Below are 16,693 nucleotides of genomic sequence, written 5' to 3' on the forward strand. Positions count from 1 at the left end.
GTCTGGTATTCGTAATTCTAGCCACACAGTCCTCTTTCTTGAAAATTCATCTGCTCATTATTTGTTGAAGCCAACTTCATTTTTCTGCAAGATGCAACAATAAGTAAACAACATATGTTATTGCTTCAATGAATTAACATAAGTGATTTTTTTTATACTAAAAATCCTGTCCATTGAGAGTGTGCAATATACTTTCTGCTTTTGTTAATTTCTTCTGCTTCTACTAAATGCTTTCATTCAGAAGCTGAGAAGTACTTAGATGTTAATTACACACGTTTTGAGTCATGAATTTGTCCTTTCAAATATATCCTATATACACTCAGACAAACTCTGTTTTTCATAATCTATCAGTCACTGTAGAAACAGTAAAAATACAAACATTTGTTTTGATCTTTAGGAAACTATTGTGTATGGTTGGGTAAACTGAAGTTCCTATGTTCTGCACTGGAGTTTGATTTCATCCCTGGTTGAGTGACACTATGTTTACTGTACATAACTTATATGTGCTCCTACTAGCAGCCAGCAACTTGAGCCTGCTCTTGCTGTTTTCAGTAAGACATTATTTTCAGTGGAGCAGAATTGTTACAAAAATATCATCACATTTACCTTCCTAGGATTCTAGATATATCATAAATGTGATAGTAGAGCCATAAACTCTTGCATTGTGCCCAAACCTGTGTTGAATATCTTAATACTAACACCAGTAAATAATATTTAACTAAAATATATAAGTGGAATAATCCAATTGATTTTTTTTTGATCTACCTTTTCAGTAAGCAAAAATAGAGGTACAACTTTATTGTGTACTCAGTCTTTTCCATTAATCTTACCCACCTACACAGTTTGCAGGAAAGATTCTGATTCACATATTTACTAATATTGTCCAAAACTTACTTTGTTCAAATTGTTCTTTGGCTTAGAAGAACATTTTTGTCAATATAGTGTTTATGCATGTGTACCTCCAAATATCAATTCACAGAAATATTTATGTACAAAATTATTATTAAATACCAGTAAACATCATTTATACGGTAAACAGTGAGCCATATAGGAGATAGAGCCATGTGAGACTTGACCAATTGGTGTGAGTAATCTATAATGAGTCACATGAACAGTTTCAGAACAAGAAGATGACAAAAAATCAGTGTCTGAAAATCACATAATCAGAAGTAGAAATTAACTAAATATTGAAGAATCATAAAGGATCTCAGTTAGTAAAATTAACTTGTACTCTGGCATTTCACAAACACTTTGCTAAAATCTTTAATTTATCTGAATGTCAAACTTATTTTCTCAATATTTACTGTTGTGCTTGTTACTGATAAAATATTCTCTTGGCTTTATAAAGAGAATTGTCTTCTGCTAGCACTAGAAATCTTTCTACATCAAGACATATCTTTAGATATCTACATTGTATTTTTGATATATACATATCCCTAGATATATACATATCCCTATAGATATCTATATGTAGATATAGGTATCTACATACCTTATAGATACAGGACATTCTCTATATGCATGAATTCAAACCTGTGTAATACAGCAGATGGTTTATGATGTTTAGTTTTTTTTTTTTTTTTTAACTACGTGAATAAGATAAGTGCACAAAAATAAATTCAGAAGGTTATGTTTAGTATTTGCTCTTCAAAGTACTGAGACATATCTATATATTCAGTACTCCTGAACTATGACAACAGATTGTGAAAATGATTAGGATAGAAAAAACTATACCGTCCCTTTATTTAACTCATGTTCTTCAATAGACACTGAGACACATTTTACATAGGATCAGTACAGTAAAGATATATATATAAATATATGTATAAATTATTATTCGAGAGGATGGAGCCAGTCTCTTTTCAGTTGTGCCCAGTGATAGGACAAGAAGCAATGGGCACAAACTGAAGCACAGGAAGTTCTGGCTGAATATGAGAAGGCACATCTTTACTGTGAGGGTGACAGAGCACTGGAACAGGTTGTCCAGAGAAGTTGTGCAGTCTCCTCTGGAGATATTCAAAACCTGTCTGGATTGCATCCTGTGCAATGTGCTTTAGGTGATCCTGCTTGGCAAGGGGGGTTGGACTAGATGATCTTCAGAGGTCCCTGCCATCGTCAACTATTCTGTGATCATAGGAAAGTTCCACTGAGCTGCAGAAGTAAATAAGAAAATTGATTTACAAGTACCACAGACATTTTATTTTTTTTTTTCCTCCAAATATTCTATGATTCTTTATTGATATTCACTGTTAGGAATATTTTAAAATGTTTATTTCTGATTTGGTTTAGGATAAAAATATCTATGTAATCACCAAAACCATATTTTCAGTCTATAAATTAATAACAAATACTTAATTCTAATGGTGCTAGCCCATCAAAAATAAGAGAATAAGAATATTATATGTCCAATTTAATCATTAATTCCATATTTTCACAAGATATTTGCACATGATGTGTACATTAAGTATTATTCATTTACATTCATTACACAACCTGCAGGTAGATACTGTGCTTTTAAACTATGCATACCCTATTGTATAGAATATTATTGACTGATAATATATTGTATTATCGTGTAGTCTGCGTTTTGTTGTCTCCATACACTAAATTGTTTCTAAGCTTTCTTGACTTCTTGTTCATGAAGACCTGTCTAAAATCAGGCATCTGTTTTTGATTAGAATCAGTTGTGATTTACACATATCAACTTCTAATCTTGCTTTAGACACTAGGCCTTCGTGTGGTCACTAGTCCCTACTGGCTGAATGATTTCTAATTTGATTATCCTGCATTAGTCACCATCTACCAGATGTAGACATGAAAAATTTCCCAGTAGGTTTATAAAGTCATTTACGACAGGAAACAATTTTTCAGTGCATTCATCACTCCTGTCTCTCTCACGCCATTTCTTTCAACAGAGTTTTTGAAATGCAATACCAAAAAAGGAGAAATCATACAGATCCATCTAACTATAATTGTGATGTCTGCAAGTTCTTGATATAGCCAAAACTCAGCTGGGCTGTTCATAGAAAAGTTACTCTTCTATTTTCTAAATAACTGATACTAACTTCTGTACATTTTATTTTTTAAATATATATATATATATATTTCAGTGATTGATATATTTTTGAATACATTAAATTTCAGTGGTGTTGTAGTATAATTCTGGTAGGCAGCTAAGCACCACACAGCTGCTTTCCTACTCCATCTGCATTGGAATGCAGACAAAAATAGGAAGGGTAAAACCAAGAAAACTCGTAGGTTGAGATAAAGACAGTTTAATAGGTAATGCAAAAGTTGCATGTGTAAGCCAATAAATAAATAAATAAAGGAATTAATTCAATTACTTCTCATTGGCAGGCAAAAGTTTAGCTATTTCCAGGAAAAGAAGGGCACCAGCACACCATCCCCAGAAAGATGTGCTTTTTTTTTTTTTTTTTTTTTTTTTTTTGAACATGAGGCTATTTGGTATGAAGCACCACTTTGGTCGGTTGGGGTCAGCTGTCCTGACTGTGCCTCCTTCCAACTTTGTGCAACCTACTTGCTGACAAGAGTGAGAAATAGAAATGGCCATGGCAGTGTGCAAGCACTGCTTAGCAATAGGTAAATATCAGTGTGTTCTCAGAATCACAGAATCACAGACTGGTGAAGGTTGGAAGGGATCTTTGGAGGCCAACTGGTCCAACCCCCTGCTCAGGCAGGGTCACTCAGAGCAGATTGTCCATCCAGGACTGTGTGGAGATGGCTTTTGAAGATCTCCAAATAGTTAGGAACCACTACCTCTATGGGTAACCTCTGGGCTATCCATTGCTTATTCTCTCACACAATAGAGAAGTGTTTCCTGATTTTTGAATGGAACATACTGTGTTCCAGTTTGTATCCATTGCTTATTGTCCTGTGGATGCACCAGTGGATGGACCCTATTTCTGTCTTCTTTGCACTCTCACTTTCTGGTATTTATAGTAATTGATTAGAAAATCTTGAGACTTTTCCCTACGCTGAAAAGTCCCAGCTCTCCCAGCCTTTTCACATAGGAGAGATGCTCCAGTCACTTCATCATTCTCAACACTGTAAAACATGGAACCATAGGAAAAAAAAAAATAACACTATCCCAGTCAAAAGCCATACAAGTGATTATTCACATACTTGTGAATTATTTATTCTCAGTGGTATGTGATTAGCTGCCAGTCATACTATGCTGGCCACATTATATTAACATTATATTAGTTTCTAAACACCTTTTATTTTTATTTGACTATGGAACTAAAAATAATAATATTTAAAAAAAAGGGGGGGGGGGGGGGTGTAACAGAAATCAGATTTTAATAAATCAGTAAGTGTCCTAAGAAAAATAACAGCATGAAAAGGAACTCCTTTATGAGAACAGCAGATATAGTTTGAAAAACTAGACCAGGCTTCTGAAGGACAAACCTTTCTTGAGGTCTGACATGTATCAATCCTAAAAACCAGAAAGAGATGACTATATCTTTTACTAAATATGTTATTAATTAGACCTCTGGGGAGGAAAGATAGTAACTGTGAAACAAAGAGGAAGGAAGAGACGTTTGCATGTGAAGAAGTACTAGTCTAGCTATATAATGTGGGATAGAAAAAAGAGAAGCAGGTGATATTGTTTGTAGAACGTGGAAAAGGAAGAAAAATAACATCATGATATTAATATGAAATATTGATTTTCCAAACTTAAGAGATAAAAAAATGCAAACCAAATATAAAATATGGCAAATAGGGGAAATCCTGGGATACAATGAATGTTGAGATATGAGTAAAAATGTCTTTATATTCAGTTTTCCACAGGTTTTAGTCATAATATCTTTTAGAGCATTTTGAAGCAGATTCTCAGACATGCAGACTACAAGCAGAAAAAGAAAAAATGCGGGCCAGAATCAGATTGTAAGAATATAAGATCATGGGCCTTTTAGCTTTGGAGTCCATTTAAATTTTTCACTGAGGGAGCAATAATGTTTAAGGAGAAACTGGGCAAAGGAGCCATCACATGATCTATTTCTACATGGTTCATTAAAATCTGCAATTTACTTTGGAGCTGATCTCTATATGAGAATAAGTAAAGTATTGTATTAATTTGTGGTTCATTATTGCTCATAACTTTAGTATATTTTGACTTCCAATTTTATATGTAAATCTACTCCTCTATCTTGATGGCCTTCTATGAGTACTTTGGGTTTAAAGCAAGGTGAAACAAATATTCTCCTTTTTCATCCTCACAAGTGAAAATTTCATGTAAAAATATAGTCAACAGCATTACTCATTTTACCTTGTCTGATTTTTATTTAAACTTCATTTCACCAGAAAATTATTTTAGTTTTGTTGTTGTTGTTGTTTGTTTTGTTTTAATATTTATTTATTTATTTACTTTATTTTGTTTTATGGGAGCTTTACATATGAATCCCTCCAGCAATTCCTTCCTATTTCTTTGTAATGAAGTGTGAGGACAGTGATTGTTCCATTCACAGAAGAATTTAGAAGCTGTTTAAGTACTTCATCTGAGAAAAGAACGTTTGGTGAGCTACCTTAGTAGCTCTTAGGGCTATATAATTGACACATGTCTGGGTCTTAGATTGAAAGACATTTTAGAAAAATATTAATATTGACTTTTCATCAAAGAAGAACAAGATGTACCTTACAGAGAGGACATTTAAATATCAGGCCTAAAATTCTGTCAGACATTCAAGACTTCTTTTTCTCACTTCAGTAAATTCAGTTCACCTGTTTTTCCTGGAATATTTTATTCCCCCATGTGTAGCTAAGGAATAACACCAAAGCAGGCTGACCTGAAAATGTGTAGATTTTGTTGAATGTCTGAATGAAGACAATATTATTTTTTATGAAATTGAGAATAGAGTATGATTAAGGGGGAGCAAAATAAAGACAGGAAGTAGAAGCAGTAATATGATTCCTGTTCTGAGTTTTCTTCCTGGTAGACATTGTCCAAAGATAATTTGTTAATATATACACTTTTACATATAGGTTTTTACTGAAATAATGGAGTAGTAAGGAAAAAAAATCCTTCAAAAATTTCTAAGTACTTTGACATTATTATTATTATTTATTTATTTATTTATTTATTTATTTATTTATTTTGTGGGGCTGGAGACAGTCTGAATGGACTAACCTAAATGCTGTACATGTAGCTTATTTTTCTGCTCTGCCTAATTAAGGGATGGAGAATGCTAATCACTTGTAACAAAGAGGATTTTTTTTCCTTACTCACTTCCATTATTTTCTTTATTCCCATAAGATATTTTTATTATTCCTAACTGGTTAAATAGAAGTGTCTGAAAAATCTGTTTAGCTATAGCAAAGGAAATCTGTAATAATTTGCTGGACCTTGTTGCAAGCTTCAGTTCTTCATGGCTGTTATATCCAGTGACAGGAGAATACCCTGAGCAGTTTGAAATGCAGTATTCTTGGCCTTGAATTCCGTGGCTTATTTTGATATAAGGTAATAAAGCATTGCCTAAGGCCAGGAAAAGTGTACATCTTTTTCTTTCAGGGGTACACTGGTAATAGCATGAGCTGGGTTGCTCTTGGAAGGCTTTTCTGTTTATTCTCGAACTCAGCACCAGCTCATATTTCTGTTTGTTTCTCTATGGGCCACTTTGAGTAAAGCAGATAAGTATTTACTCCGTGATCTACAGCTAAGGCATATTTCCTTAGCTGGGAGCTGGCTGATGCTGAGCTGAAATCTGACATGTGGTTTATTTTAATGGGAAATTTCTTTTGTTTCATCATGATATTTGCCATCTCAAAGTAACTGCAAGTTGTGCTCATACATACTCTCTCTTGTGTGGGATTTCCCCTGTGATAGGAAAAAAATATCAGTAGGTCATGAAATTTGAGTACTGAAAGGGAACACCTTTTCTCAATCTTCAACTATTTGAAACTTAAAGTAATAACATCCCAGCAAGAAGACAGGCAGGCTATTATCAAAGTATGATTTTTATTTTTATTTTTTTTATTTTTTTCACTTCAACATAGTAGAAGTGGAACGTCACAGAGGCTGCTGTGAGACAGCTAGAAAAAAAGCATATCTCCGACTCTCTCCAAAATGAAATGTATGCCAACATTTTCAAACATAGGTCATTTTCATCTGTCTTGAAGCACCTAAGTAATCTTACCTGCTTTTCAGGTTTAAGTTTTCATCTAGAGAATGTCAATAAAAGGATCGTTGTTCATTGCCTATGAAAATCAGGACATTTTTCTGTAGGTTAACATTTTACCACCAAACTTTGAAACTATAGCCATACATGAAGATGTTGAAGGTACTACCCAGTTTATGCATGACAGATTTTGAGAACTGGCTTCAGGAACCTAAAAAAAAAAAAAAAAAAAAAAAAAAAAAACATTTATAGGTCCTGGAACTTTGACATATGCAAATTGGTCAATGGATTTGAGTCTATAATAGTGACTTAATTGCTTGCTGATTTTTTTCAGATGAGGTTGGACTTGGAAGCACATTCTACAAAAGCTCTTACATTTTTAACAGCAATACCAATAAATGAATATTGGTTTCTTAGTGGAAAAAAAATGTAATTTTCTAAAACATTGATCAGTCTTTGACCAGTTCCCTGACAATTAGGATTCTGAATAAAAAAAAGTACCCCTGAAAATTCTAGCAATTAACTACAAGGTATTATGGTGCAGAAGAAATTTCTATTTGACTGACCCCCTTCATCTGTATCTGGAGAAAAGCATATGCCTTCCTGAACTCTTGTACAAGAGAGGAGGACAGTTATGTGCCTGGACCAAACAGGGAAAGATGAGGCCTAATACCTAATAGAGTGAAATCAACGTACAAAAGATGATGACCTACACTCTACAAAATATGTAGTAACATGTAGCATAATGATGCATGTTATTGCATCTTAGCTTGTTTTCCAGGATGGCCAAGTAAAGTGCATTTGTTATTCTTTGCAAGCATTTACCTTCTGTATCTAAAGCAACAGTGCTGAACAGGACATTGTATTTATCTCCTCTACTCTGTAAATGAACCTGATAGCTTTGGGTTAATCACAGAATCACAGAATATCTGAGTTTGGAAGGGACCTCTAATAATCATCTAGTCCAACTCCCTTATCCTTATGTGTTTCATAGTGCTTCTTCTGAGCTGGGTATACTGACTAGTTTTTGTATCTATATACAAATACTATACAATATCTGGAATAATGTACTGTGCATATGATGAAAACAAACAAAAACAAACAAACAAACAAAAAACTATGCTGCTGCTTCTTAGCTTGGTTGGGTCTTCTCTACCAGTTATGAAAAAATCTTCATTGTACTTTTAGTTAAATTCCTTATAAATTACAACTATTTTTCCCTTCAGTAGCATTTTTCTGCCATTCAAAGACAAGTAAGCAGGATAATGAATTAATACATTTTCAATGTTTTATTCATATTATTCAAATACAGGAGGCTCAAAAAGTAGGTCAAAAGTAAAAAAATTTCACATGTGGAAATGTATTATACATATAAAAATGCTAGATCTTTATGGTCGTGGGCAGTTCTAGTCTTAACAACCATCAGCAATTATTTCATCTTCTTTTATAACTTAGTGTTAATAGTTTCCCTACCTGTTTCTAAGTATCTTCTCTTTCTTCTCACCACCTTTTTTTTTTTTTAATTTTATTGTTATTATTATTTTTTTTTAACAAGGGCAAAGGAATCTAAAACTACCTTACCATCCAGATCTGCCCTACCCAACTGTTATCATGGAACTGAGATGCTTATTTTAAAACCTTTGTGGCTAAGGGAAAGAGAAAAAATTCTATAGGGAAAAAATGTGGTCCTGGTTGGACTTATTTGACCTAAAATTGTTGTTACTTTCTCTTCATGGGCATAATCCATGGGATCAATACAAATGAGGATATGCATATGAAATGTATAAACTCAAATAATAAATTAAGCTGGATGAAGATTGTCACTGTTTGTCAGGAATTGTGCTCAGTGTAATGGGAACTCCAAATAAACGGAAAAAAAAAGTGAGGAATATATGAACATCTGTTTTTATTCAGATTGAAAACTCATTTGTGCCAATATCACATTCTTGATAGCGGTCAGCAAATGCTTCAGTAACTGCACAGCCATGAAGCTTCCAGTCAACACTGGTTGGGGATTTCTCAAACTGAAGATTGCACCACATCATCAGGTTAATTAGATTCTGATGGATCTTCCATTCCTTAATTTGTTTAATGTGTTTTTGAAGCCATTTACACTTTTGGCAATGAAAGCAATCTGTGGCAGTGAATTCCACAATATGATGAGGTGTTGTGTGAAAAAGTACTCCTTTTATTTCCTTTAGACCTACCGCCTGATAATTCTACTTGGTGTTTTCTCATTCTCATGCTATAAGATATAGTGAATGATTATTCCCCTGTCACTTTCTCTATCCCATTCATGATTTTCCAACCTATCAGATCACCCTCAGTTGTCTCAGTTGTCTCTCTCTCTCTTTTTTTAAAAGAAATATATATATATATATATATCTGAGAGGAGTTCTAGTCTATTTAAAATATTTTCATATGGGAAGCATTCCTTACCTCTCATTATCCTTGTCACAGCTCTCTATACTTTTACAGCTTTTACTATATCTTTTTGGAGAGGAGGGTGAGGAGTACTTTACATGGGATGGAAGGCCTGTGGCTTTCTACAGTGGTCACAAGGCTCCTTATTCTGTATTTTAACATTCTATTTTCCTCTGATTGTGGGTGATCACTGATCTGATGTTTGCAGAGAAGTAACAATGATCCAAACATCCATTCCACAGTGAGAGCATTGTAGAGTCTATCATGATGTATAAGTAGCTAAACTTTCTTTCAAGTATTTTGTATTTATCAACACTTAATTTTCATTTGACCACTTACTATCCAGTCATCCAGCATCATAAAATCAATCTTCAACTATTTGCAGTCAGTTTCTGGCATGACAGCTTTGAATACATGTATATCAAAAAATAAAAATAAAAAATAAAAATTGTGCTTTTCTTCACCTAAAGCCATTTATGTTTAGCCATATGCATTGAAGTGTAGATCCTCATGGTCTTCCAACAGCAACGTTTCTAAACTAATTATTTGTTCCCATTATTTTTTTCCCAGATTTTAACCAAGCATTAATCTGTGAGGGGACTTTTCCTTTTAGGCTAAGAAGTTTGGTGAAAAACTTTTGAAAGGTCTTTGACAATCTAAGAAAGAGTGTATCAATTAGCTCATCTGTAATCCTTGATTCTCTTAATCTTCAGTGGAGCATGACTCCCCCCACTCCCCCCCCCCCAAAAAAAAAAATAAATCATGTTCAGTATTCCCTATTACATCATGTTTATTCATGTGTTTAGTTATTCAGTCCAGCTGCTTGTTCAGGACAAAAGAGGCTTACTGGTGTGGTTAATGTCTGTGGCTCTTTTAACATCTCTTTGGATAGAAGGTACATGCTTACTGTGGGTCTTATACAGTTGTAAAACAATTTTCTTGCCACCTGTAAGCAGTTGTTTGAAGAGTGTGTGGGAGGCAGATATCTGCTTATAGCATATTTAAAGACTGACGTGCGGAAAATGGACTCCACAATCAGTAAGATTGTAAAGGAGGTATGTTTATTCAGCGCTGGGTGGCACGAGGTGGGTAGCCCCACCAAAATCGTGCGCATCTGACGCGGCAACTTGCCGTGGTTATATGCAGCAAAGAGTTACATATGCATGAAGTTTCACAATATGCCTATACATATTCATAACCTGTCCCCGCTTCATATTAAAATTAGTTCCAAGGAGTCATTGCCATAAACTCCTCCCATCTGTGCTTGCTCAGTGTATTCTGGTGATGGTCTTCGGGGGTCGTGGGGATGAAGACTGATGACTCTTCCTCATCACCGCTAGTTGACCTCTTGTCTCTGCGCAGACTGAGTTGCTTCTTGGATCTTGTCCATCCGCAGGACCAGTTTCTATCAGTTTCTTAAGGTAGGCTCACACTCTTATTAGGAGACTGACCTTGGTAAGGGGCCTAAGGCTTCTTGCTTTAGTTAATTTGCACAATGCACCATAGTTAGCAAAGACACTAAGTAGCATCCTAGTTTCATGCCATCAGCACTCTATCTCTACTTGATAAGATTTCCCTAACTCTCTCTCTCAGTCCCCCCTTTTCTAAAAAGTTAGTAAATTATTGTATTCTCCTAACTCCCTCTGTCAAAGACAAGAAAGATTTTGTATTACAGAAGCTCAAATATTTTACCATATCTGAGACTAGGATTCACAGCTTTGAAAACTATTATAAATTATCCCTGTTGAAAAAAATTAAAACAAACAAACAAACACCATGCTAATATAAAGAGTCATTAACAAAGAATGCAACAGTAGAAGCATTGTTTCGGGTCATATGATATGTTCATTGATCTTACTGCTGAAAGGATCAATTTATTATCTTACTTCTTTAAGGCAAATGTTTAATAATTTGAATGTGTGATTGCCCACCTGGAGATCACTACAGAAAAGATGGCAAAAATAATCTTTTGCAAAAATTTAGTTCTTTCTCCAAAGCTTTCTATGCATGATATACAAGGAGGCATCATGTAAAACTGCTGAGGGTTAACCCCAGTAGGTAGCGAAGCACCACACAGCTGCTTTCCTACTCCATCTGCATTGGAATGCAGACAAAAATTGCAAGGGTAAAACCAAGAAAACTCGTAGGTTGAGATAAAGACAGTTTAATAGGTAATGCAAAAGTTGCATGTGTAAGCCAAAAAATAAATAAGTAAATAAATAAAGGAATTAATTCATTATTAATTCATTCTCATTGGCGGGCAAAGGTTTAGCTATTTCCAGGAAAACAGGGCTCCATTACACACAACAGTTACTTGGGAAGACAAATGCCATAACTCCAAACAACTCCCCTTTTTTTCTTCTTTCCCCTAGCTTTTATTTATTTATTTATTTATTTATTTTTGCTGAGCATGGTGATATATGGTATGGAGAACCACTTTAGTCAACTGGGGTCAGCTGCCCTGGCTGTACGTCCTTCCCAATTTATGCATGCCAAACCTCGGTGACAAGACAGAGTGAGAAATAGAAAAGGCCAAGGCAGTGTGTATGCACTGTTCAGAAATAGTTAAACATCAGTGTGTTCACCCTTCTGGTCACAAATCCAAAACATAGCAGCATAGAAGCTACTGTGAAGGAAATTAACTCTATTCCAGCCAAAATCAATACAAAAGCACAGAAACAGTAATGGGAATAGAGGGTCTTCTCAGGTGCACAGTTTGTTCACAGACTGTGAGAACTAAGTTTCTTTTCTCTAGCTCCAGACAGAAGCTGTTTCGGGAAGCGCAGCCCGAATGAGCAGGCAACATCTTATGATTTTGGCATTTGGGACCCTCTTCTTGAAAGAGGAATTTGTGTAGTAGAGTTCACTTTTGAAGAACTTTGAATCCAGGTTTCTTGCATATAAGTATATGATCTGGCACATGGTAAACATCACGAGAAGAACATAGCTGCTGCTTCTCTGGCAGCTGTCCTTCTGAAAGAATGCCCGTGGCATTTGTGTTTTCAGGAGAAATCAGCACTTCTAAATAGAATTAAATGTTTCCTGAACCCATAATTGGGGCTTTCATGACAAGTTATGCAGAATATTTGACATAAGGTCTTTTATTTAAATTGGCAGTTAAAGATGTCATTCAAAACCATGTAATGAATATTTGACATGTAGGATGGGGAACAGTTCTTCAGTTTGGAGGGCTCTGTCTTTATGGATAACATAACTTGGTTATGAGAAGATCATCTTACTTTTGTTAAATAAAATGAAATGTATTTTTACTGTGAAATATGTGCCGTTAAGACCACATGGACACCAGGGTTCTTTTAGGATCAGTAACTGCTACTTCTTTATTGATGACATAACTTCATTATATATCTGTTGCCTCCCCATATTGAGGACCAACTCCCTTCTTACACCATTCCCTCACAGCAGTCCTTTTCCACTAATTATTCATTGGTCAACAACTTTATTACTATGAATGTCCATGACTGCGGGAGCATAGTTGGAAATGCCAATCTCTTGATTATGGCAATTTCTTGATTACAAACACTGGAGAATTCCAGGGGTAGTCGTGGGAACAATATGTCTTGCTTTAAGTTGTTAAGCAACTCGGCCTTCGGGCCCTATGTATCCTACAAAGCCCGCAGCTCCCTCACTATCTGGCAAACCACACATTTCTGATTGTGACCCCACATGGCTCTTTAAGGCCTCAGAGACTGCTCACCAGGTGCCGAGCAATTCCACTGCAACCTTGTCATTTTTAATAGCAGAGTCCCTCACCTTGACCTCAATTTGGTCCCATGTTTCAGGATCATAAACTGTATGATTGTTAATAAAGGGAATAAGCTGTGAGGTTACCAGGACATTTTTTATTTCTAAGGACAAATGATTCCCCATAGTGCACAACTGCTTACCTTCAGCCAGTAGGTAAGCACAGAGAGAACTGCTTCTCTCAGCTTGAGCTTCTTTCCAGCTCTGGTGTGCCAATTTCCAGCGACTTTCAGTATGAGCTTCTTTAAGCAGTTTGCTGAGTTTGGCTGAACCTATCTTAATGACGTGATCAATGTCCCTGTTCCTGTCCTGGTACCTGTTCTGCTGGCCTGTCCCTATTCATTCCTTTTTTGCTTTTGTCCCTGTTCTGTTAGCCTGTTCCTGTTCTTCAAGTTGTCCCTGTTCAGGCGTCATTTGCGGCAAAATGACCACACGGACACCAGGGTTCTTTTAGGATCGGTAACTGCTCCTACTTTATTGATGACATAACTTCCTTATCTCTGTTGTCTCCCCATATTGAGGACCAGCTCCCTTCTTACACCATTCCTTCACAGCAGTACTTTCCCAATCACTATTCATTGGTCAACAACTTCACCTGGCAACTGCAAACACCCAGCAACCCCCATGCCCCAGCAGCCGGAGAACAAGCAACCCGAGACGGCAAGGCAGCAAGGCGTCTCCTGAATCACCCTTCTTGTTCCCTCTAAACTCTTTACATTCCTGATGGCCTCATCGTTAAGAGTCAGATGTTACCACCAACCATGGGGCTTGTCAACCCCCATTGCCACACTCCCACAGAAAAAGTCTCCTGCAACACACTTCACTGTCCCGTGAGTTCAGACTAACATTTCTCAGTACATTACTTATTCCCCCTAAATACCGTCTTCAGCATGAACCTAAATGAGGTCAAATCTGGTTTATCGACTTTGTAAAAAATCCTGCTTTTTTTACCAAGTGCCATTTTTTGAATTAGAAATGTGAACAGTATTTAGTAGACAGGAAATAAATTTATTATTTTCTATCAAGAAATGGCCATAAATTTTGCTATATAGTAAGAATCTTGAGCCTTTTTTTAGGGGAAGAATACATTAAATATAAAGAATGCTATTTTTGTTGTTTTAATTAAAACAGAATGTTTTCACCCAGTTAACTGTCATGAGCTAAAAAAAAAAAAAAAAAAAAAAAAAAAAAACAAAGTTCCAATTTCCATTTTTTATGGCACACCATAATTTCAGTAAGAATTGGCTCCAAAATTATCAAGCAGTAAAGTCCCAGAATTAGTATGGATATATGGAATGGAGTAATATTAACTTTAATGATCTCTTGTTCTCTACGTGGATTTACACATTCAGAAAGGACAACAAGTTCTACAGCTTTCAGCTGCTGAGTTTTGGATTTAGTCATATTTTTAAGATTCTTTCCACTCTACTATTCTATAGAACTGCAACCACGAATCTAGATCTTTCTCCCAAAGCTATAAAATGGAGATATAAACATAAAGTTTAATTTTCAAAAAAGTTTAAAGCTGCTGAAGTCAAATGTTCAGTAAGTGAAAAAAATATTTTCTTTGGTTTGGTTAAATTTCTTTTAAGATTCAAGAGCTGATTCAGCTTAGACTAAAATTCAGGTACTACAAACGTGGGGTAGCATTCACAATGCAGTATTAAATCTCTATTCTCTTTCCTGTTTACTCAGCTGGGGGCAAGCTCTGAAAATAGCACCAAGGCAGTTATTAGGAAAGGCCAAAGATGACAGTTGATTTGAGACTCTAGCACAACAATCTTTTGGTATAGATATTAAGGCTGCAGGAAAGAACCTACAGGTGAGTGTTTGAATTACTTTTCTGGGGTTAGGTGTCTTTTTTTTTTTTTTTTTTTTTTTTTTTTTTTCTTAAACATAGTTGTAAATGCAGTGCTTCCTTCATTTCACTTAGCACTCCATTAGTCAGACCATTCCCACCAATGGGGATGGGAATGCTTCTATGGGGATGGGAATTCTTCTATGCTCAAACTGTTCTCATTAAAAGGAGTATAGTAGTGAAGACCTACACAGGTTCCCAGGTACTACAGAGTTACTCAACAACTTCTTAGCCTCAGTCTTCAATGACAGTCAGACTTCACATGTCATTCATTTCCCTGACCCCATAGAAGGAGGCTAGGAGGGCAAACTCCCACCCACTGTAAATGAAGAGTGGGTTTGAGACCACCTGATGAAAATAAACACGTACAAGTCTATGGGGACTGATGGCATGCATCTCAGGGTCCTGAAAGAGCTGGCTGATATAGTTACCAAACCTCTCTCCATCATATTTGAAAAATCCTGGTAGTCAGGTGAAGTCCCTGGTGATTGGAAAAAGGGAAACATCACACATCAGTCCCATTTTTAAAAAAGGGTAGAAAAGAGGACCTGGGGAACTACAGACTGGTGAACCTCACCTCAGTGCCTGGGAAGATTATGGAAAATATCCTCCTTGAAGCAATGTCAAGGCACATGCAAGACAAAAAGGTGATCCAAGAAGCCAGCATGGCTTCACCAAGGGTAAATTGTTCCTGACCAATCTGGTGTCTTTCTATGATGGAGTGACTGCATCAGTTGACAAAGGAAGACCAATCGATGTCATCTATCTGGACTTCTGCCAGGCCTTTTGCACAGTCACACATGACATCTGAATCTCTAAATTGGAGAGAGATAGATTTGATGAATGGACTATTCAGTGGATAAGGAATTGGCTTGTAGGTCGCATCCAGAGTGTGATGATCAGTGGAGCTACGTCTGGTGACAAGTGGTGTACCTCAGAGGGTCTGACCTCAGACTGGTATTGTTTAATATCTTCATCGGTGACATAGTGAAATTGAGTGCACCCACAGCAAATTTGCAGATGAAACCAAGCTGAGTGGTATGGTTGATATGATAGAAGGAAGAGATTCCATCTAAAGGGACCTGGACAGGCTTGAGAAGTGGGCCAATGCGAACCTAATGAGGTTCAACAAGCTTAAATGCAGGGTGCTGCACCTGGGCTGGGGCAATCCTGGATGTGAGTACAGACTGGGAGAATTCATTGAGACCAGCCCTGAAGAGAAGATCACAGAATCACAGAATCACAGAACTGTAGGGGTTGGAAGGGACCTCGAAAGATCATCGGGTCCAACCCCACTGCCAAAGCAGGTTCCTCAGAGCAGGCTGCCCAGGTAGGCGTCCATACAGGCCTTAGATATCTCCAGAGAAGGAGACTCCACAACCTCTCTAGGCAGCCTGTTCCAGTGCTCCTTCACTCTCACCGTGAAGAAGTTATTTCGCATGTCGGTGTTTCCCTGTGTTCTATTTTGTGGCTGCTGCCCCTTGTCCTATCCCCACAAACCACTGAGAAGAGG

General features: G+C 36.4%; 2 long non-coding RNA genes across 2 annotated transcripts; one reads left to right on the forward strand and one right to left on the reverse strand.

The window, feature by feature from the left end:
- The first annotated feature begins 1,788 nt into the window (after positions 1-1,788).
- On the forward strand, positions 1,789-13,410 carry LOC118173261. The gene is made up of 3 exons (XR_004754100.1): positions 1,789-1,799; positions 2,076-2,079; positions 13,192-13,410. It is a non-coding gene; the product is annotated as an uncharacterized LOC118173261 (long non-coding RNA).
- LOC118173265 lies at positions 7,766-13,668 on the reverse strand. Its single transcript, XR_004754101.1, has 3 exons — positions 13,496-13,668; positions 9,696-9,702; positions 7,766-7,776 (listed from the first exon to the last, which is right to left on the reverse strand). It is a non-coding gene; the product is annotated as an uncharacterized LOC118173265 (long non-coding RNA).
- Positions 13,669-16,693: the final 3,025 nt, after the last annotated feature.

Source organism: Oxyura jamaicensis, chromosome 1 (assembly GCF_011077185.1).
Source record: "Oxyura jamaicensis isolate SHBP4307 breed ruddy duck chromosome 1, BPBGC_Ojam_1.0, whole genome shotgun sequence".
Classification (NCBI taxonomy): Eukaryota; Metazoa; Chordata; class Aves; order Anseriformes; family Anatidae; genus Oxyura; species Oxyura jamaicensis.